This window comes from Mus caroli, unplaced genomic scaffold, assembly GCF_978045245.1.
Source record: "Mus caroli unplaced genomic scaffold, Mus_caroli_1 scaffold_21, whole genome shotgun sequence".
NCBI lineage: Eukaryota > Metazoa > Chordata > Mammalia > Rodentia > Muridae > Mus > Mus caroli.
The window spans coordinates 8,860,835-8,882,258 of NW_028227276.1; positions in this window are offsets into that span (position 1 = coordinate 8,860,835).

A 21,424-nucleotide genomic window follows, 5' to 3' on the forward strand; every position below is an offset into this window, starting at 1 on the left:
CTCTCTTTCTCTCTCTGTGTCTATCTCTGTCTCTCTCTGTCTCTATCTCTGTCTCTCTTTCTGTCTCACTCAATCAATCTCACTCTGTCTCTGTCTCTCTCTGTCTCTCTCTCTTTGTCTCTCTCTCTTTCTGTCTCTCTCACTCTCTCTATGACTCTCTCTGTGTCTCTCTCTGTCTCTATCTGTCTCTCTCTCTTTCTCTCTGTGTCTCTCTCTGTCTTTTTCTGTCTCTCTCTGTCTCCCTCTGTGTCTCTCTGTCTCTATCTCTGTCTCTCTCTCTGTCTCTCCCTGTCTCTCTCTGTCTCTCTGTCTCTCACTCTCCCTCTCTGTCTCTCTCTCTGTCTCACTCAGTCTTTCTCATTCTGTCTCTCTCTGTCTCTCTTTCTGTCTCTCTCACTCTCTCTATGTCTCTCTCTGTCTCTCTATATGTCTCTCTCTATCTCTATCTCTGTCTCTCTCTGTCTCTCTTTCTGTCTCTCTCACAATCTCTCTATCTCTCTCTGTCTCTCTCTTTGTCTCTCTCTGTGTCTCTCTCTCTCTCTATCTCTCTCTCTGTCTCTTTCTCTGTCTCTCTCTGTCTCTCTCTTTGTCTCTCTCTCTCTGTCTCTCTCTTCCTCTCTCTGTGTCTCTCTGTGTCTCTCTGTGTCTCTCTCTGTCTCTCTCTGTCTCTCTCTGTGTCTCTCTCTGTCTCTCTATGTCTCTCTCTGCATGTCTCTCTCTATCTCTCTCTGTCGCTCTCTCTCTTTCTCTGTCTCTCTCTCTTTGTCTCTTTCTCTGTCTCTCTCTGTGTCTCTCGGGGTCTCTCTCTGTCTCTCTCTGTATCTATCTGTCTCTCTCTCTGTCTCTCTCTCTGTCTTTCTTTATCTATCTCTGCCTCTCTCTGTCTTTATCTGTCACTCTTTTTCTCTTTCTGTCTCTCTCTGTCTCTCTCTGTGTCTCTATCTATCTCTCTATATCTCTCTCTGTCTCTTTTACTGTCTCTCTCTGTCTCTCTCTGTCTCACTCTTTGTCTCTGTCTCTCTCTCTGTCTCTCTCTTCCTCTCTCTGTGTCTCTCTGTGTCTCTCTCTGTCTCTTTCTGTCTCTCTCTGTCTCTCTCTGTTTCTCTCTTTGTCTCTCTCTCTCTGTCTCTCTCTGTGTCTCTCTCTGTCTCTCTCTATTTTTCTCTTTTCTGTCTCTCTCTGTCTCTCTATCCCTATCATTGTCTCTCTCTGTCTCTCTTTCTGTCTCTCTCACTCTCTCTCTATCTCTCTCTGTATCTCTCTTTGTCTCTCTCTGTGTCTCTCTCTGTCTCTCTATATCTCTCTCTGTCTCTTTCTCTGTCTCTCTCTGTCTTTCTCTGTCTCTCTCTTTGTCTCTGTCTCTCTCTCTCTGTCTCTCTCTTCCTCTCTCTGTGTCTCTCTCTGTCTCTCTTTTTCTCTTTCTGTCTCTCTTTGTCTCTCTCTGTCTCTTTCTGTCTTCGCTGTCTCTCTGTCTCTCTCTGTTTTTCTCTTTTTCTCTATCTGTCTCTCTCTGTCTCTCTCTGTGTCTCTCTCTGTCTCTCTATGTCTCTCTCTGTATGTCTCTCTCTATCTCTCTCTGTCGCTCTCTTTCTTTCTCTGTCTCTCTCTCTTTGTCTCTTTTCTATCTCTCTCTGTCTCTCTCTCTGCCTTTCTCTGTATCTCTGAATCTTTCTCTGTCTCTCTCTGTATCTCACTGTGTCTCTCTCTGTCTCTCTCTGTCTCTGTCTGTGTCTCTCTCTGTCTTTCTATGTCTCTCACTGTATGTCTCTCTCCATCTCTCGCTGTCGCTCTCTCTCTTTATCTGTCTCTCTCTGTCTCTCTCTCTTTGTCTCTTTTCTGTCTCTCTCTGTCTCGCTTCTGTCTCTCTCTGTCTTTCTGTCTCTCTCTTTGTCTCTCTCTGTGTCTTTCTTTACCTCTCTCTCTGTCTCTTTCTGTCTTTCTCTGTCACTCTCTCTCTCTCTGTCTCTCTCTGTCTCTCTTTGTCTCTCTCTGTATCTCTCTGTCTCTCTCTGTTTCTCTCTCTGTCTCTCTCTCTGTCTCTCTGTGTCTCTCTCTCTGTCTCTCTCTGTGTCTCTCTGTGTCTCTCTCTTTCTCTCTGTCTCTCTCTGTTTCTCCCTATGTCTCCTCTCTGTCTCTCTCTGTCTCTATCTCTGTCTCATCTGTCTCTCTCTGTCTCTCTCTGTCTCTCTTTTTCTCTCTCTCTTTCTATCTCTGTCTCTCTTTGTCTCTCTCTGTATCTCTCTGTCTCTCTCTGTCTCTCTGTGTTTCTCTCTGTCTCTCTCTCTGTCTCTCTCTGTCTCTATGTCTGTCTCATCTGTATCTCTCTCTGTCTCTCTGTCTCTCTCATTCTCTGTCATTCTGTCTCTGTCTCTCTCTCTGTCTCTCTCTATCTGTCTCTGTCTCTGTCTGTCTTTCTCTGTCTCTCTCTGTCTCTCTCTCTTTTGTCTCTTTTGTCCCTGTCTCTCTCTGTCTCTCTCTGCCTCTCTCTGTGTCTGTCTCCCTGTCTCTCTCTGTCTCTATCTCTTTGTCTCTTTTCTGTCTCTGTCTGTCTCTCTATGTCTTTCTCTCTGTCTTTCTTTGTCTCTCCCTGTATTTCTATGTCTCTCTATGTCTCTCTCTCTGTATCTCTCTGTCTCTCTTTGTCTCTCTCTGTCTCTCTCTCTGTCTTTCTTTGTCTCTCTCTGTATTTCTATGTCTCTCTATGTCTCTCTCTATATATCTCTCTGTCTCTCTTTGTCTCTCTCTGTCTCTCTCTGTCTCTCTCTGTCTCTCTCTGTTGCTCTCTGTCTCTCTCTATGTCTCTATCTATCCCTATCTCTGTCTCTCTCTGTCTCTCTCTGTCTCTCTCTGTCTCTCTCTGTGTCTCTCTCTCTGTCTCTCTCTGTGTCTCTCTCTGTGTCTCTCTCTGTGTCTCTGTCTCTCTCTTTCTCTCTCTCTGTCTCTCTCTGTCTCTCACTCTGTCTCTCCCTGTCTCTCTCTGTTTCTCTTTCTCTCTATGTCTCTCTCTGTCTCTCTCTCTGTATCTCTCTGTCTAGCTCTGTCTCTTTCTGTGTCTACCTGTGTCTCGCTCTCTATCTGTCTTTCTCTGTCTGTCTCTTTTTCTCTCTCTGTCTCTCTCTGTCTCTCTCTGTCACTCTCTCTGTCTCTCTCTCTCTGTCTCTCTCTGTCTCTCTCTCTGTCTCTCTCTCAGTTTCTCTCTTTCTCTCTCTGTGTCCCTGTCTGTCTCTCTCTGTTTTTATCTTTGTCTCTCTTTCTGTCGCTCTTTCTGTCTCTCTCAGTCTATTTCACTCTGTCTCTGTCTCTCTCTGTCTCTCTCTCTGTCTCTCTTTCTGTCTCTCTCACTGTCTCTATGTCTCTCTGTCTCTCTCTATGTCTCTCTCTATCCCTATCTCTGTCTCTCTCTGTCTCTCTCTGTGTCTCTCTCTGTCTCTCTCTGTGTCTCTCACTGTCTCTCTCTCTCTGAATCTCTCTGTGTCTCTTTCTGTCTCTCTCTCTGTACCTCTCTGTGTCTCTCTCTGTCTCTCTCTGTGTCTCTCTCTTAGTCTCTCTCTGTCTATATCTCTGTCTCTCTCTGTCTCTCTCTTGGACTCTCCCTGTCTCTCTCTGTCTCTGTGTCTCTCTCGGTCCCTCTCTCTGTCTCTCTCTGTCTCTCTCTGTCTCTCTCTGTCTCTCTCTGTCTCTCTCTGTCTCTCTCTGTGTCTTTATCTGTCTCTCTCTCTGTCTCTCTCTGTGTCTCACTCTCTGTCTCTCTCTGTGTCTCTGTCTTTCTCTTTCTATCTCTCTGTCCCTCTCAGTCTCTCTCTCTGTCTCTCTCTCTGTCTCTCCCTGTCTCTCTCTGTCTCTCTGTCTCTCTATGTGTCTCTCTGTCTCTCTCTCTGTATCTCTCTGTCAAGCTCTTCTCTCTCTCTCTCTCTCTCTGTGTCTCTCTGTCTCTCTCTCTGTCTCTCTCTGTCTCTACCTCTGTCTCATCTGTATCTCTCTCTGTCTATCTGTCTCTCTCATTCTCTGTCATTCTGTCTCTGTCTCTCTCTCTGTCTCTCACTATCTGTCTCTGTCTCTGTCTGTCTTTCGCTGTCTCTCTGTCTCTCTCTCTCTTTGTCTCTTTTCTCTCTGTCTCTCTCTGTCTCTCTCTGCCTCTCTCTGTGTCTCTCTCCCTGTCTCTCTCTGTCTTTATCTCTTTGTCTCTTTTCTGTCTCTGTCTGTCTCTCTCTGTCTTTCTCTCTGTCTTTCTTTGTCTCTCTCTTTATTTCTATGTCTTTCTATGTCTCTCTCTCTGTATCTCTCTGTTTCTCTTTGTCTCTCTCTGTCTCTCTCTGTATCTCAATGTCTCTCTCTGTCTCTCTCTGTCGCTCTCTGTCTCTCTCTATGTCTCTCTCTATCCCTATCTCTGACTCTCTCTGTCTCTATCTGTCTCTCTCTGTCTCTCTTTGTGTCTCTCTCTGTCTCTCTCTCTGTCTCTCTCTGTGTCTCTCTCTGTCTCTCTCAGTTTCTCTGTCTCTCTATGTCTCTCTCTGTCTCTCTCTCTGTATCTCTCTGTCTAGCTCTGTCTCTCTCTGTGTCTCCCTGTGTCTCGCTCTATATCTCTGTCTTTCTCTGTCTCTCTCTTTTTCTCTCTCTGTCTCTCTCTGTCTCTCTGTCACTCTCTCTGTGTCTCTCTCTGTCTCTCTCTGTCTCTCTATCTGTCTCTCTCTCTGTCTCTATCTTTCTCTCTCTGTGTCTCTCTTGTCTCTCTCTGTCTCTATCTCTGTCTCTCTTTCTGTCTCACTCAATCTATTTCACTCTGTCTCTGTCTCTCTCTGTCTCACTCTCTGTCTCTCTTTCTGTCTCTCTCACTCTTTCTATGTCTCTCACTATCCCTATCTCTATGCCTATCTCTGTGTCTCTCTGTCTCTCTCTGTGTCTCTCTCTGTCTCTCTCTCTGTCTCTCTCGGTCTCTCTCTCTCTGAATCTCTCTGTGTCTCTCTCTGTGTCTCTCTCTGTCTCTCTCTGAGTCTCTATCTGTCTCTCTCTGTCTCTCTCTGTGTCTCGCTCTGTCTCTCTCTCTCTGTCTCTCTCTGTGTCTCTTTCTCTCTCTTTCTCTCTCTCTGTCTCTCTCTGTCTCTCTCTGTCTCTCTCTGTCTCTCTCTGTGTCTCTCTCTGTCTCTCTCTCTCTGTCTCTCTCTCTGTCTCTCTCTGTGTCTCTGTCTCTCTCTTTCTCTCTCTCTGTCTCTCTCTGTCTCTCACTCTGTCTCTCCCTGTCTCTCTCTGTTTCTCTTTCTCTCTATGTCTCTCTCTGTCTCTCTCTCTGTATCTCTCTGTCTAACTCTGTCTCTTTCTGTGTCTACCTGTGTCTCGCTCTCTATCTCTGTCTTTCTCTGTCTGTCTCTTTTTCTCTCTCTGTCTCTCTCTGTCTCTCTCTGTCACTCTCTCTGTCTCTCTATCTGTCTCTCTCTGTCTCTCTATCTGTCTCTCTCTCAGGTTCTCTCTTTCTCTCTCTGTGTCCCTCTCTGTCTCTCTCTGTTTCTATCTTTGTCTCTCTTTCTGTCGCTCTTTCTGTCTCACTCAGTCTATTTCACTCTGTCTCTGTCTCTCTCTGTCTCTCTCTCTGTCTCTCCTTCTGTCTCTCTCACTCTCTTAATGTCTCTCTGTCTCTCTCTATGTCTCTCTCTATCACTATCTCTGTCTCTCTCTGTCTCTCTCTGTGTCTCTCTCTGTCTCTCTCTGTGTCTCCTCTGTCTCTCTCTCTTTGAATCTCTCTGTGTCCCTTTCTGTCTCTCTCTCTGTACCTCTCTGTGTCTCTCTCTGTCTCTGTGTCTCTCTCTGTCTCTCTGTCTCTATCTCTGTCTCTGTCTCTCTCTTTGTCTCTCCCTGTCTCTCTCTGTCTCTCTGTCTCTCTCGGTCTCTCTCTCTGTATCACTCTGTCTCTCTCTGTCTCTCTCTGTCTCTCTCTGTCTCTCCCTGTCTCTATAACTGTCTCTCTCTGTCTCTCTGTCTCTCTTTCTGTCTCTCTCACTCTCTCTATTTCTCTCTCTGTCTCTCTCTCTGTCTCTCTCTATCCCTATCTCTGTCTCTCTCTGACTCTCTTTCTGTCTCTCTCACTCTCTCTATTTCTCTCTCTGTCTCTCTCTCTGTCTCTCTCTATCCCTATCTCTGTCTCTCTCTGACTCTCTTTCTGTCTCTCTCACTCTCTCTGTCTCTCTCTTCCTCTCTCTGTGTCTCTCTGTGTCTCTCTCTGTCTTTCTATGTCTCTCTCTGTCTCTCTCTGTTGCTCTCTGTCTCTCTCTATGTCTCTCTCTATCCCTATCTCTGTCTCTCTCTGTCTCTCTCTGTCTCTCTCTGTGTCTCTCTCTGTCTCTCTCTGTGTCTCACTCTCTGTCTCTCTCTGTGTCTCTGTCTCTCTCTTTCTCTCTCTCTGTCTCTCTCTTTCTCTCTCTCTGTCTCTCTCTGTCTCTCACTCTGTCTCTCCCTGTCTCTCTCTGTTTCTCTGTCTCTCTATGTCTCTCTCTATCACTCTCTCTGTCTCTCTCTCTGTCTCTCTCTGTCTCTCTCTCTGTCTCTCTCTCAGTTTCTCTCTTTCTCTCTCTGTGTCCCTGTCTGTCTCTCTCTGTTTCTATCTTTGTCTCTCTTTCTGTCGCTCTTTCTGTCTCAGTCTATTTCACTCTGTCTCTGTCTCTCTCTGTCTCTCTCTCTGTCTCTCTTTCTGTCTCTCTCACTCTCTCTATGTCTCTCTGTCTCTCTCAATGTCTCTCTCTATCCCTATCTCTGTCTCTCTCTGTCTCTCTCTGTGTCTCTCTCTGTCTCTCTTTGTGTCTCTCTCTGTCTCTCTCTCTCTGAATCTCTCTGTGTCTCTTTCTGTCTCTCTCTCTGTACCTCTCTGTGTCTCTCTGTGTCTCTCACTGTGTCTCTCTCTGTCTATCTCTGTCTCTATCTCTGTCTCTCTCTTTGTCTCTCTCTGTCTCTCTCTGTCTCTCTGTCTCTCTTGGTCTCTCTCTCTGTCTCTCGCTGTCTCTCTCTGTCTCTCTCTGTCTCTCTCTGTCTCTCTCTGTGTCTCTATCTGTCTCTCTCTCTGTCTCTCTCTGTGTCTCACTCTCTGTCTCTCTCTCTGTCTCTGTCTTTCTCTTTCTCTCTCTCTGTCCCTCTCAGTCTCTCTCGCTGTCTCTCTCTGTCTCTCTCTCTGTCTCTCACTTTCTCTCTCTGTCTCTCTGTCTCTCTATGTGTCTCTCTGTCTCTCTCTCTGTATCTCTCTGTCTAGCTCTTCTCTCTCTGTGTCTCCCTGTGTCTCGCTCTCTATCTCTGTTTCTCTCTGTCTCTCTCTTTTTCTCTCTCTGTCTCTCTCTGTCTCTCTCTGTCTCTCTCTCTTACTGTCTCTCTCTCTTTCTCTCTGTGTCTCTCTCTGTCTTTTTCTGTCTCTCTCTGTGTCTCCCTCGGTGTCTCTCTGTCTCTATCTCTGTCTCTCTCTCTCTGTCTCTCCCTGTCTCTCTCTGTCTCTCTGTCTCTCTCTGTCCCTCTCTGTCTCACTCTCTGTCTCACTCAGTCTATCTCACTCTGTCTCTCTCTGTCTCTCTCTCTGTCTCTTTTTCTGTCTCCCTCACTCTCTCTACTTCTCTCTCTGTGTCTCTATATGTCTCTCTCTATCTCTATCTCTGTCTCTCTCTGCCTCTCTTTCTGTGTCTCTCACTCTCTCTCTATCTCTCTCTGTCTCTCTCTTTGTCTCTCTGTGTCTCTCTCTGTCTCTCTATCTCTCTCTGTCTCTTTCTCTGTCTCTCTCTGTCTCTCTCTTTGTCTCTCTCTCTGTCTCTCTCTTCCTCTCTCTTTGTCTCTCTGTGTCTCTCTGTGTCTCTCTCTGTCTCTCTCTGTATCTATCTGTCTCTCTCTGTCTCTCTCTCTGTCTTTCTTTATCTATCTCTGCCTCTCTCTGTCTTTCTCTGTCACTCTTTTTCTCTTTCTGTCTCTCTCTGTCTCTCTCTGTGTCTCTCTCTGTCTCTCGATATCTCTCTCTGTCTCTTTCTCTGTCTCTCTCTGTCTCACTCTTTGTCTCTGTCTCTCTCTCTCTCTCTCTTCCTCTCTCTGTGTCTCTCTCTGTCTCTCTCTGTCTCTTTCTGTCTCTCTCTGTCTCTTTCTCTGTCTCTCTCTGTTTCTCTCTTTGTCTCTCTCTCTCTCTGTCTCTGTGTCTCTCTCTGTCTCTCTCTTTGTCTCTTTTCTGTCTCTCTCTGTCTCTCTCTCTATCCCTATCACTGTCTCTCTCTGTCTCTCTTTCTGTCTCTCTCACTCTCTCTCTATCTCTCTCTGTATCTCTCTCTGTCTCTCTCTGTCTCTTTCTCTGTCTCTCTCTGTCTTTCTCTGTATCTCTCTTTGTCTCTGTCTCTCTCTTTCTGTCTCTCTCTTCCTCTCTCTGTGTCTCTCTCTGTCTCTCTCTGTCTCTTTCTGTCTTCGCTGTCTCTCTCTCTGTCTCTGTTTTTCTCTTTTTCTCTCTCTGTCTCTCTCTGTCTCTCTCTGTGTCTCTCTCTGTCTCTCTCTGTCTCTCTCTGTCTCTCTCTGTGTCTCTCTCTCTGTCTCTCTCTGTGTCTCTCTCTGTGTCTCTCTCTGTGTCTCTGTCTCTCTCTTTCTCTCTCTCTGTCTCTCTCTGTCTCTCACTCTGTCTCTCCCTGTCTCTCTCTGTTTCTCTATCTCTCTATGTCTCTCTCTGTCTCTCTCTCTGTATCTCTCTGTCTAGCTCTGTCTCTTTCTGTGTCTACCTGTGTCTCGCTCTCTCTCTGTCTTTCTCTGTCTGTCTCTTTTTCTCTCTCTGTCTCTCTCTGTCTCTCTCTGTCACTCTCTCTGTCTCTCTCTCTCTGTCTCTCTCTGTCTCTCTCTCTGTCTCTCTCTCAGTTTCTCTCTTTCTCTCTCTGTGTCCCTGTCTGTCTCTCTCTGTTTTTATCTTTGTCTCTCTTTCTGTCGCTCTTTCTGTCTCTCTCAGTCTATTTCACTCTGTCTCTGTCTCTCTCTGTCTCTCTCTCTGTCTCTCTTTCTGTCTCTCTCACTGTCTCTATGTCTCTCTGTCTCTCTCTATGTCTCTCTCTATCCCTATCTCTGTCTCTCTCTGTCTCTCTCTGTGTCTCTCTCTGTCTCTCTCTGTGTCTCTCACTGTCTCTCTCTCTCTGAATCTCTCTGTGTCTCTTTCTGTCTCTCTCTCTGTACCTCTCTGTGTCTCTCTCTGTCTCTCTCTGTGTCTCTCTCTTAGTCTCTCTCTGTCTCTATCTCTGTCTCTCTCTGTCTCTCTCTTTGACTCTCCCTGTCTCTCTCTGTCTCTGTGTCTCTCTCGGTCCCTCTCTCTGTCTCTCTCTGTCTCTCTCTGTCTCTCTCTGTCTCTCTCTGTGTCTTTATCTGTCTCTCTCTCTGTCTCTCTCTGTGTCTCACTCTCTGTCTCTCTCTGTGTCTCTGTCTTTTTCTTTCTATCTCTCTGTCCCTCTCAGTCTCTCTCTCTGTCTCTCTCTCTGTCTCTCCCTGTCTCTCTCTGTCTCTCTGTCTCTCTATGTGTCTCTCTGTCTCTCTCTCTGTATCTCTCTGTCAAGCTCTTCTCTCTCTCTCTCTCTCTCTGTGTCTCTCTGTCTCTCTCTCTGTCTCTCTCTGTCTCTACCTCTGTCTCATCTGTATCTCTCTCTGTCTATCTGTCTCTCTCATTCTCTGTCATTCTGTCTCTGTCTCTCTCTCTGTCTCTCACTATCTGTCTCTGTCTCTGTCTGTCTTTCGCTGTCTCTCTGTCTCTCTCTCTCTTTGTCTCTTTTCTCTCTGTCTCTCTCTGTCTCTCTCTGCCTCTCTCTGTGTCTCTCTCCCTGTCTCTCTCTGTCTTTATCTCTTTGTCTCTTTTCTGTCTCTGTCTGTCTCTCTCTGTCTTTCTCTCTGTCTTTCTTTGTCTCTCTCTTTATTTCTATGTCTTTCTATGTCTCTCTCTCTGTATCTCTCTGTTTCTCTTTGTCTCTCTCTGTCTCTCTCTGTATCTCAATGTCTCTCTCTGTCTCTCTCTGTCGCTCTCTGTCTCTCTCTATGTCTCTCTCTATCCCTATCTCTGACTCTCTCTGTCTCTATCTGTCTCTCTCTGTCTCTCTTTGTGTCTCTCTCTGTCTCTCTCTCTGTCTCTCTCTGTGTCTCTCTCTGTCTCTCTCAGTTTCTCTGTCTCTCTATGTCTCTCTCTGTCTCTCTCTCTGTATCTCTCTGTCTAGCTCTGTCTCTCTCTGTGTCTCCCTGTGTCTCGCTCTATATCTCTGTCTTTCTCTGTCTCTCTCTTTTTCTCTCTCTGTCTCTCTCTGTCTCTCTGTCACTCTCTCTGTGTCTCTCTCTGTCTCTCTCTGTCTCTCTATCTGTCTCTCTCTCTGTCTCTATCTTTCTCTCTCTGTGTCTCTCTTGTCTCTCTCTGTCTCTATCTCTGTCTCTCTTTCTGTCTCACTCAATCTATTTCACTCTGTCTCTGTCTCTCTCTGTCTCACTCTCTGTCTCTCTTTCTGTCTCTCTCACTCTTTCTATGTCTCTCACTATCCCTATCTCTATGCCTATCTCTGTGTCTCTCTGTCTCTCTCTCTGTCTCTCTCGGTCTCTCTCTCTCTGAATCTCTCTGTGTCTCTCGCTGTGTCTCTCTCTGTCTCTCTCTGAGTCTCTATCTGTCTCTCTCTGTCTCTCTCTGTGTCTCGCTCTGTCTCTCTCTCTCTGTCTCTCTCTGTCTCTCTCTGTGTCTCTTTCTCTCTCTTTCTCTCTCTCTGTCTCTCTCTGTCTCTCTCTGTCTCTCTCTGTGTCTCTCTCTGTCTCTCTCTCTCTGTCTCTCTCTCTGTCTCTCTCTGTGTCTCTGTCTCTCTCTTTCTCTCTCTCTGTCTCTCTCTGTCTCTCACTCTGTCTCTCCCTGTCTCTCTCTGTTTCTCTTTCTCTCTATGTCTCTCTCTGTCTCTCTCTCTGTATCTCTCTGTCTAACTCTGTCTCTTTCTGTGTCTACCTGTGTCTCGCTCTCTATCTCTGTCTTTCTCTGTCTGTCTCTTTTTCTCTCTCTGTCTCTCTCTGTCTCTCTCTGTCACTCTCTCTGTCTCTCTATCTGTCTCTCTCTGTCTCTCTATCTGTCTCTCTCTCAGGTTCTCTCTTTCTCTCTCTGTGTCCCTCTCTGTCTCTCTCTGTTTCTATCTTTGTCTCTCTTTCTGTCGCTCTTTCTGTCTCACTCAGTCTATTTCACTCTGTCTCTGTCTCTCTCTGTCTCTCTCTCTGTCTCTCCTTCTGTCTCTCTCACTCTCTTAATGTCTCTCTGTCTCTCTCTATGTCTCTCTCTATCACTATCTCTGTCTCTCTCTGTCTCTCTCTGTGTCTCTCTCTGTCTCTCTCTGTGTCTCCTCTGTCTCTCTCTCTTTGAATCTCTCTGTGTCCCTTTCTGTCTCTCTCTCTGTACCTCTCTGTGTCTCTCTCTGTCTCTGTGTCTCTCTCTGTCTCTCTGTCTCTATCTCTGTCTCTCTCTGTCTCTCTCTTTGTCTCTCCCTGTCTCTCTCTGTCTCTCTGTCTCTCTCGGTCTCTCTCTCTGTATCACTCTGTCTCTCTCTGTCTCTCTCTGTCTCTCTCTGTCTCTCCCTGTCTCTATAACTGTCTCTCTCTGTCTCTCTGTCTCTCTTTCTGTCTCTCTCACTCTCTCTATTTCTCTCTCTGTCTCTCTCTCTGTCTCTCTCTATCCCTATCTCTGTCTCTCTCTGACTCTCTTTCTGTCTCTCTCACTCTCTCTATTTCTCTCTCTGTCTCTCTCTCTGTCTCTCTCTATCCCTATCTCTGTCTCTCTCTGACTCTCTTTCTGTCTCTCTCACTCTCTCTGTCTCTCTCTTCCTCTCTCTGTGTCTCTCTGTGTCTCTCTCTGTCTTTCTATGTCTCTCTCTGTCTCTCTCTGTTGCTCTCTGTCTCTCTCTATGTCTCTCTCTATCCCTATCTCTGTCTCTCTCTGTCTCTCTCTGTCTCTCTCTGTGTCTCTCTCTGTCTCTCTCTGTGTCTCACTCTCTGTCTCTCTCTGTGTCTCTGTCTCTCTCTTTCTCTCTCTCTGTCTCTCTCTGTCTCTCACTCTGTCTCTCCCTGTCTCTCTCTGTTTCTCTGTCTCTCTATGTCTCTCTCTATCACTCTCTCTGTCTCTCTCTCTGTCTCTCTCTGTCTCTCTCTCTGTCTCTCTCTCAGTTTCTCTCTTTCTCTCTCTGTGTCCCTGTCTGTCTCTCTCTGTTTCTATCTTTGTCTCTCTTTCTGTCGCTCTTTCTGTCTCAGTCTATTTCACTCTGTCTCTGTCTCTCTCTGTCTCTCTCTCTGTCTCTCTTTCTGTCTCTCTCACTCTCTCTATGTCTCTCTGTCTCTCTCAATGTCTCTCTCTATCCCTATCTCTGTCTCTCTCTGTCTCTCTCTGTGTCTCTCTCTGTCTCTCTTTGTGTCTCTCTCTGTCTCTCTCTCTCTGAATCTCTCTGTGTCTCTTTCTGTCTCTCTCTCTGTACCTCTCTGTGTCTCTCTGTGTCTCTCACTGTGTCTCTCTCTGTCTATCTCTGTCTCTATCTCTGTCTCTCTCTTTGTCTCTCTCTGTCTCTCTCTGTCTCTCTGTCTCTCTTGGTCTCTCTCTCTGTCTCTCGCTGTCTCTCTCTGTCTCTCTCTGTCTCTCTCTGTCTCTCTCTGTGTCTCTATCTGTCTCTCTCTCTGTCTCTCTCTGTGTCTCACTCTCTGTCTCTCTCTCTGTCTCTGTCTTTCTCTTTCTCTCTCTCTGTCCCTCTCAGTCTCTCTCTCTGTCTCTCTCTGTCTCTCTCTCTGTCTCTCACTTTCTCTCTCTGTCTCTCTGTCTCTCTATGTGTCTCTCTGTCTCTCTCTCTGTATCTCTCTGTCTAGCTCTTCTCTCTCTGTGTCTCCCTGTGTCTCGCTCTCTATCTCTGTTTCTCTCTGTCTCTCTCTTTTTCTCTCTCTGTCTCTCTCTGTCTCTCTCTGTCTCTCTCTCTTACTGTCTCTCTCTCTTTCTCTCTGTGTCTCTCTCTGTCTTTTTCTGTCTCTCTCTGTGTCTCCCTCGGTGTCTCTCTGTCTCTATCTCTGTCTCTCTCTCTCTGTCTCTCCCTGTCTCTCTCTGTCTCTCTGTCTCTCTCTGTCCCTCTCTGTCTCACTCTCTGTCTCACTCAGTCTATCTCACTCTGTCTCTCTCTGTCTCTCTCTCTGTCTCTTTTTCTGTCTCCCTCACTCTCTCTACTTCTCTCTCTGTGTCTCTATATGTCTCTCTCTATCTCTATCTCTGTCTCTCTCTGCCTCTCTTTCTGTGTCTCTCACTCTCTCTCTATCTCTCTCTGTCTCTCTCTTTGTCTCTCTGTGTCTCTCTCTGTCTCTCTATCTCTCTCTGTCTCTTTCTCTGTCTCTCTCTGTCTCTCTCTTTGTCTCTCTCTCTGTCTCTCTCTTCCTCTCTCTTTGTCTCTCTGTGTCTCTCTGTGTCTCTCTCTGTCTCTCTCTGTATCTATCTGTCTCTCTCTGTCTCTCTCTCTGTCTTTCTTTATCTATCTCTGCCTCTCTCTGTCTTTCTCTGTCACTCTTTTTCTCTTTCTGTCTCTCTCTGTCTCTCTCTGTGTCTCTCTCTGTCTCTCGATATCTCTCTCTGTCTCTTTCTCTGTCTCTCTCTGTCTCACTCTTTGTCTCTGTCTCTCTCTCTCTCTCTCTTCCTCTCTCTGTGTCTCTCTGTGTCTCTCTCTGTCTCTTTCTGTCTCTCTCTGTCTCTTTCTCTGTCTCTCTCTGTTTCTCTCTTTGTCTCTCTCTCTCTCTGTCTCTGTGTCTCTCTCTGTCTCTCTCTTTGTCTCTTTTCTGTCTCTCTCTGTCTCTCTCTCTATCCCTATCACTGTCTCTCTCTGTCTCTCTTTCTGTCTCTCTCACTCTCTCTCTATCTCTCTCTGTATCTCTCTCTGTCTCTCTCTGTCTCTTTCTCTGTCTCTCTCTGTCTTTCTCTGTATCTCTCTTTGTCTCTGTCTCTCTCTTTCTGTCTCTCTCTTCCTCTCTCTGTGTCTCTCTCTGTCTCTCTCTGTCTCTTTCTGTCTTCGCTGTCTCTCTCTCTGTCTCTGTTTTTCTCTTTTTCTCTCTCTGTCTCTCTCTGTCTCTCTCTGTGTCTCTCTCTGTCTCTCTATGTCTCTCTCTGTATGTCTCTCTCTATCTCTCTCTGTCGCTCTCTCTCTCTTTCTCTGTCTCTCTCTGTCTCTCTCTCTTTGTCTCTTTTCTGTCTCTCTCTGTCTCTCTCTGTCTTTCTCTGTATCTCTGAATCTTTCTCTGTCTCTCTCTGTATCTCACTGTGTCTCTCTCTGTCTCTCTCTGTCTCTCTATGTCTCTCACTGTATGTCTCTCTCCATCTCTCGCTGTCGCTCTCTCTCTTTTTCTGTCTCTCTCTGTCTCTCTCTCTCTTTGTCTCTTTTCTGTATCTCTCTGTCTCACTTCTGTCTCTCTTTGTCTCTCTGTCTCTCTCTCTGTCTCTCTCTCTGTCTTTCTTTACCTCTCTCTCTGTCTCTCTCTGTCTTTCTCTGTCACTCTCTGTCTCTCTCTCTGTCTCTCGCTGTCTCTCTTTGTTTCTCTCTGTATCTCTCTGTCTCTCTCTGTTTCTCTCTCTGTCTCTCTCTCTGTCTCTCTGTGTCTCTCTCTCTCTGTCTCTCTCTGTGTCTCTCTGTGTCTCTCTCTGTCTCTCTGTCTCTCTCTGTTTCTCCCTCTGTCTCTCTCTCTGTCTCTCTCTGTCTCTATCTCTGTCTCATCTGTCTCTCTCTGTCTCTCTCTGTCTTTCTCTGTCTCTCTTTGTCTCTCTCTCTTTCTATCTCTGTCTCTCTTTGTCTATCTCTGTATCTCTCTGTCTCTCTCTGTGTCTCTCTCTGTCTCTCTGTGTGTCTCATCTGTATCTCTCTCTGTCTCTCTGTCTCTCTCATTCTCTTTCATTCTGTCTCTGTCTCTCTCTGTCTCTCTCTATCTGTCTCTGTCTGTCTTTCTCTGTCTCTGTCTCTCTCTCTCTTTTGTCTCTTTTCTCTCTGTCTCTCTCTGTCTCTCTCTGCCTCTCTCTCTGTCTCTCTCCCTGTCTCTCTCTGTCTCTATCTCTTTGTCTCATTTCTGTCTCTGTCTGTCTCTCTATGTCTTTCTCTCTGTCTTTCTTTGTCTAACTCTATATTTCTATGTCTCTCTATGTCTCTCTCTCTGTATCTCTCTGTCTCTCTTTGTCTCTCTCTGTCTCTCTCTCTGTCTTTCTTTGTCTCTCTCTGTCTCTCTCTGTCTCTCTCTGTCTCTCTCTGTTGCTCTCTGTCTCTCTCAATGTCTCTCTCTATCCCTATCTCTGTCGCTCTCTGTCTCTCTCTGTCTCTCTCTGTCTCTCTCTGTGTCTCTCTCTGTCTCTCTCTCTCTGTCTCTCTCTATGTCTCTCTCTCTGTCTCTCTCTGTGTCTCTGTCTCTCTCTTTCTCTCTCTCTGTCTCTCTCTGTCTCTCACTCTGTCTCTCCCTGTCTCTCTCTGTTTCTCTGTCTCTCTATGTCTCTCTCTGTCTCTCTCTCTGTATCTCTCTGTCTAGCTCTGTCTCTTTCTGTGTCTACCTGTGTCTCGCTCTCTATCTCTGTCTTTCTCTGTCTGTCTCTTTTTCTCTCTCTGTCTCTCTCTGTCTCTCTCTGTCTCTCTCTCTGTCTCTCTCTGTCTCTCTCTCTGTCTCTCTCTCAGGTTCTCTCTTTGTCTCTCTGTGTCCCTCTCTGTCTCTCTCTGTTTCTATCTTTGTCTCTCTTTCTGTCGCTCTTTCTGTCTCACTCAGTCTATTTCACTCTGTCTCTGTCTCTCTCTGTCTCTCTCTTTGTCTCTCCTTCTGTCTCTCTCACTCTCTCTATGTCTCTCTGTCTGTCTCTATGTCTCTCTCTATCCCTATCTCTGTCTCTCTCTGTCTCTCTCTGTGTCTCCTTCTGTCTCTCTCTGTGTCTCTCTCTGTCTCTCTCTCTCTGAATCTCTCTGTGTCTCTTTCTGTCTCTCTCTCTGTACCTCTCTGTGTCTCTCTCTGTCTCTCTCTGTGTCTCTCTCTGTCTCTCTCTGTCTCTATCTCTGTCTCTCTCTGTCTCTCTCTTTGTCTCTCCCTGTCTCTCTCTGTCTCTGTGTCTCTCTCGGTCCCTCTCTCTGTCTCTCTCTGTCTCTCTCTGTCTCTCTCTGTCTCTCTCTGTCTCTCTCTGTCTCTCTCTGTGTCTTTATCTGTCTCTCTCTCTGTCTCTCTCTGTGTCTCACTCTCTGTCTCTCTCTTTGTCTCTGTCTTTCTCTTTCTATCTCTCTGTCCCTCTCAGTCTCTCTCTCTGTCTCTCTCTCTGTCTCTCCCTGTCTCTCTCTGTCTCTCTGTCTCTCTATGTGTCTCTCTGTCTCTCTCTCTGTATCTCTCTGTCAAGCTCTTCTCTCTCTGTTTCTCCCTGTGTATCGCTCTCTATCTCTGTCTCTCTCTGTCTCTCTCTTTTTCTCTCTCTGTCTCTCTCTGTCTCTCTCTGTCTCTCTCTGTCTCTCTTTCTGTCTCTCTCTCTGTCTCTCTCTTTCCTCTCTGTGTCTCTCTCTGTCTCTCTCGGTTTCTATCTCTGTCTCTCTTTCTGTCTCACTCAGTCAATCTCACTCTGTCTCTGTCTCTCTCTGTCTCTCTCTCTTTCTGTCTCTCTCACTCTCTCTATGTCTCTCTCTGTGTCTCTCTCTGTCTCTATCTGTCTCTCTCTCTTTCTTTCTGTGTCTCTCTCTGTCTTTTTCTGTCTCTCTCTGTGTCTCCCTCTGTGTCTCTCTGTCTCTATCTCTGTCTCTCTCTCTGTCTCTCCCTGTCTCTCTCTGTCTCTCTGTCTCTCACTGTCCCTCTCTGTCTCTCTCTGTCTCACTCAGTCTATCTCACTCTGTCTCTCTCTGTCTCTATCTCTGTCTCTTTTTCTGTCTCTATCACTCTCTCTATGTCTCTCTCTGTCTCTCTATATGTCTCTCTCTATCTCTATCTCTGTCTCTCTCTGTCTCTCTCTCTGTGTCTCTCACTCTCTCTCTATCTCTGTCTCTCTTTGTCTCTCTCTGTGTCTCTCTCTGTCTCTCTATCTCTCTCTCTGTCTCTTTTTCTGTCTCTCTCTGTCTCTCTCTTTGATTCTCTCTCTGTCTCTCTCTTCCTCTCTCTTTGTCTCTCTGTGTCTCTCTGTGTCTCTCTGTGTCTCTCTGTGTCTCTCTCTGTCTATCTCTGTTTCTCTCTCTGTCTCTCTCTCTGTCTCTCCATGTGTCTCTCTGTCTCTCTATGTCTCTCTCTGTCTCTCTCTCTGTATCTCCCTGTCTAGCTCTGTCTCTCTCTGTGTCTCCCTGTGTCTCGCTCTCTATCTCTGTCTCTCAATGTCTCTCTCTTTTTCTCTCTCTGTCTCTCTCTGTCTCTCTCTGTTTCTCTCTGTCTCTCTTTCTCTCTCTCTCTCTCTCTCTTTCTCTCTCTGTGTCTCTATCTGTCTCTCTCTATCTCTATCTCTGACTCTGTTTCTGTCTCACTCAGTCTATCTCACTCTGTCTTTGTCTATCTCTGTCTCTCTCTCTGTCTCTCTCTCTGTCTCTCTCTGTCTCTCTCTCTATCTCTCCCTGTCTCTCTCTATCTCTCTGTCGCTTTATGTCTCTCTCTGTATCTCTCTCTTTATCTCTCTATCTAGCTCTGTCTCTCTCTGTGTCTCCCTGTGTCTCGCTCTCTATCTCTGTCTCTCTCTGTCTCTCTCTTTTTCTCTCTCTGTCTCTCTATCTGTCTCTCTCTGTCTCCCGCTGTCTCTCTCTCTCTGTCTTTCTCTTTCTCGCTCTGTGTCTCTATGTGTCTCTCTCTGTCTCTATCTCTGTCTCTCTTTCTGTCTCACTCAGTCTATCTCACTCTGTCTCTGTCTCTCTCTGTCTCTCTCTCTGTCTCTCTCTCTTTCTGTCTCTCTCACTCTCTCTATGTCTCTCTCTGTGTCTCTCTCTATCCCTATCTCTGTCTCTCTCTCTGTCTCTCTCTCTTTCTCTCTGTGTCTCTCTCTGTCTCTTTTTGTCTCTCTCTGTGTCTCCCTCTGTGTCTCTCTGTCTCTATCTCTGTCTCTCTCTGTCTCTCTCTCTGTCTCTCCCTGTCTCTCTCTGTCTCTCTGTCTCTCTCTGTCCCTCTCTGTCTCTTTATCTGTCTCACTCAGTCTATCTCACTCTGTCTCTGTCTCACTCTGTCTCTCTCACTCTGTCTCTCTTTCTGTCTCTTTCACTCTCACGATTTCTCTCTCTGTCTCTCTATAGTCTCTCTCTATCTCTATCTCTGTTTCTATCTGTCTCTCTTTCTGTCTCTCTCACTCTCTCTCTATCTCTCTCTGTCTCTCTCTCTGTCTCTCTCTGTGTCTTTTTTACCACTCTCTCTGTCTCTCTCTGTCTTTCTCTGTCACTCTCTGTCTCTCTCTCTGTCTCTCTCTGTCTCTCTTTGTCTCTCTCTGTATCTCTCTGTCTCTCTCTGTTTCTCTCTCTGTCTCTCTCTCTGACTCTCTGTGTCTCTCTCTCTGTGTCTCTCTCTGTGTCTCTCTGTGTCTATCTCTGTCTCTCTGTCTCTCTCTGTTTCTCCCTCTCTCTCTCTCTGTCTCTCTCTGTCTCTATCTCTGTCTCAACTGTCTCTCTCTGTTTCTCTCTGTCTTTCTCTGTCTCTCTTTGTCTCTCTCTCTTTCTATCTCTGTCTCTCTTTGTCTCTCTCTGTATCTCTCTGTCTCTCTCTGTGTCTCTCTCTGTCTCTCTCTGTGTCTCTCTGTCTCTCTCTCTGTCTCTCTCTGTCTCTATGTCTGTCTCATCTGTATCTCTCTGTCTCTCTGTCTCTCTCATTCTCTGTCATTCTGTCTATGTCTCTCTCTCTGTCTCTCTATATCTGTCTCTGTCTCTGTCTGTCTCTGTCTGTCTCTCTCTCTTTTGTCTCTTTTCTCTCTGTCTCTCTCTGTCTCTCTCTGCCTCTCTCTGTGTCTCTCTCCCTGTCTCTCTCTGTCTCTATCTCTTTGTCTCTTTCTGTCTCTGTCTGTCTCTCTATGTCTTTCTCTCTGTCTTTCTTTGTCTCTCTCTGTATTTCTATGTCTCTCTATGTCTCTCTCTCTGTATCTCTCTGTCTCTCTTTGTCTCTCTCTGTCTCTCTTTCTGTCTTTCTTTGTCTCTCTCTGTATTTCTATGTCTCTCTCTATACATCTCTCTGTCTCTCTTTGTCTCTCTCTGTCTTTCTCTGTCTCTCTATGTCTCTCTCTGTCTCTCTCTGTTGCTCTCTGTCTCTCTCTATGTCTCTCTCTATCCGTATCTCTGTCTCTCTCTGTCTCTCTCTGTCTCTCTCTGTCTCTCTCTGTCTCTCTCTGTGTCTCTCTCTGTCTCTCTCTCTCTGTCTCTCTCTGTGTCTCTCTCTCTGTCTCTCTCTGTGTCTCTGTCTCTCTCTTTCTCTCTCTCTGTCTCTCTCTGTCTCTCACTCTGTCTCTCCCTGTCTCTCTCTGTTTCTCTGTCTCTCTATGTCTCTCTCTGTCTCTCTCTCTGTATCTCTCTGTCTAGCTCTGTTTCTCTCTGTGTCTCCCTGTGTCTCGCTCTCTATCTCTGTCTTTCTCTGTGTCTCTCTTTTTCTCTCTCTGTCTCTCTCTGTCTCTCTCTGTCACTCTCTCTGTCTCTCTCTCTGTCTCTCTCTCTGTCTCTCTCTCTGTCTCTCTCTCTCTGTCTCTCTCTCTGTCTCTCTCTTTCTCTCTCTGTGTCCCTCTCTGTTTCTCTCTGTCTCTATCTCTGTCTCTCTTTCTGTTGCTCTTTCTGTCTCACTCAGTCTATTTCACTCTATCTCTGTCTCTCTCTGTCTCTCTCTCTGTCTCTCTTTCTGTCTCTCTCACTCTCTCTATGTCTCTCTGTCTCTCTCTCTGTCTCTCTCTGTGTCTCACTCTCTGTCTCTCTCTGTGTCTCTGTCTTTCTCTTTCTCTCTCTCTGTCCCTCTCAGTCTCTCTCTCTGTCTCTCTCTGTCTCTCTCTCTGTCCTCCCTGTCTCGCTCTGTCTCTCTGTCTCTCTATGTGTCTCTCTGTCTCTCTCTCTGTATCTCTCTGTCTAGCTCTTCTCTCTCTGTGTCTCCCTGTGTCTCGCTCTCTATCTCTGTCTCTCTGTCTCTCTCTTTTTCTCTCTCTGTCTCTCTCTGTCTCTCTCTGTCTCTCTTTCTGTCTCTCTCTCTGTCTCTCTCTTTCCTCTCTGTGTCTCTCTCTGTCTCTCTCGGTCTCCATCTCTGTCTCTCTTTCTGTCTCACTCAGTCAATCTCACTCTGTCTCTGTCTCTCTCTGTCTCTCTCTCTGTCTCTCTCTCTTTCTGTCTCTCTCACTCTCTCTATGTCTCTCTCTGTGTCTCTCTCTGTCTCTATCTGTCTCGCTCTCTTTCTCTCTGTGTCTCTCTCTGTCTTTTTCTGTCTCTCTCTGTGTCTCCCTCTGTGTCTCTCTGTCTCTATCTCTGTCTCTCTCTCTGTCTCTCCCTGTCTCTCTCTGTCTCTCTGTCTCTCAATATCCCTCTCTGTCTCTCTCTCTGTCTCTTTTTCTGTCTCTCTCACTCTCTCTATGTCTCTCTCTGTCTCTCTATATGTCTCTCTCTCTCTATCTCTGTCTCTCTCTGTCTCTCTCTCTGTGTCTCTCACTCTCTCTCTATCTCTCTCTGTCTCTCTCTTTGTCTCTCTCTGTGTCTCTCTATCTCTCTCTCTGTCTCGTTCTCTGTCTCTCTCTGTCTCTCTCTTTGTCTCTCTCTCTCTGTCTCTCTCTTCCTCTCTCTGTGTCTCTCTGTGTCTCTCTGTGTCTCTCTCTGTCTATCTCTCTGTCTCTCTCTCTCCCTGTGTCTCTCTGTCTCTCTGTCTCTCTATGTCTCTCTCTCTGTATCTCCCTGTCTAGCTCTGTCTCTCTCTGTGTCTCCCTGTGTCTCGCTCTCTATCTCTGTCTCTCAATGTCTCTCTCTTTTTCTCTCTCTGTCTCTCTCTGTCTCTCTCTGTTTCTCTCTGTCTCTCTTTCTCTCTCTCTCTCTCTTTCTCTCTCTGTGTCTCTCTCTGTCTTTCTCTGTCTCTATCTCTGACTCTCTTTCTGTCTCACTCAGTCTATCTCACTCTGTTTTGTCTCTCTCTGTCTCTCTCTCTGTCTCTCTCTCTGTCTCTCTTTCTGTCTCTCTCTGTCTCTCTCTGTCTCTCTCTCTATCTCTCCCTGTCTCTATATCTCTGTCGCTCTATGTCTCTCTCTGTCTCTCTCTCTGTATCTCTCTGTCTAGCTGTGTCTCTCTCTGTGTCTCCCTGTGTCTCGCTCTCTATCTCTGTCTCTCTCTGTCTCTCTCTTTTTCTCTCTCTGTTTCTCTATCTGACTCTCTCTGTCTCCCGCTGTCTCTCTCTCTGTCTCTCTCTTTCTCTCTCTGTGTGTCTCTGTGTCTCTCTCTGTCTCTATCTCTGTCTCTCTTTCTGTCTCACTCAGTCTATCTCACTCTGTCTCTGTCTCTCTCTGTCTCTCTCTCTGTCTCTC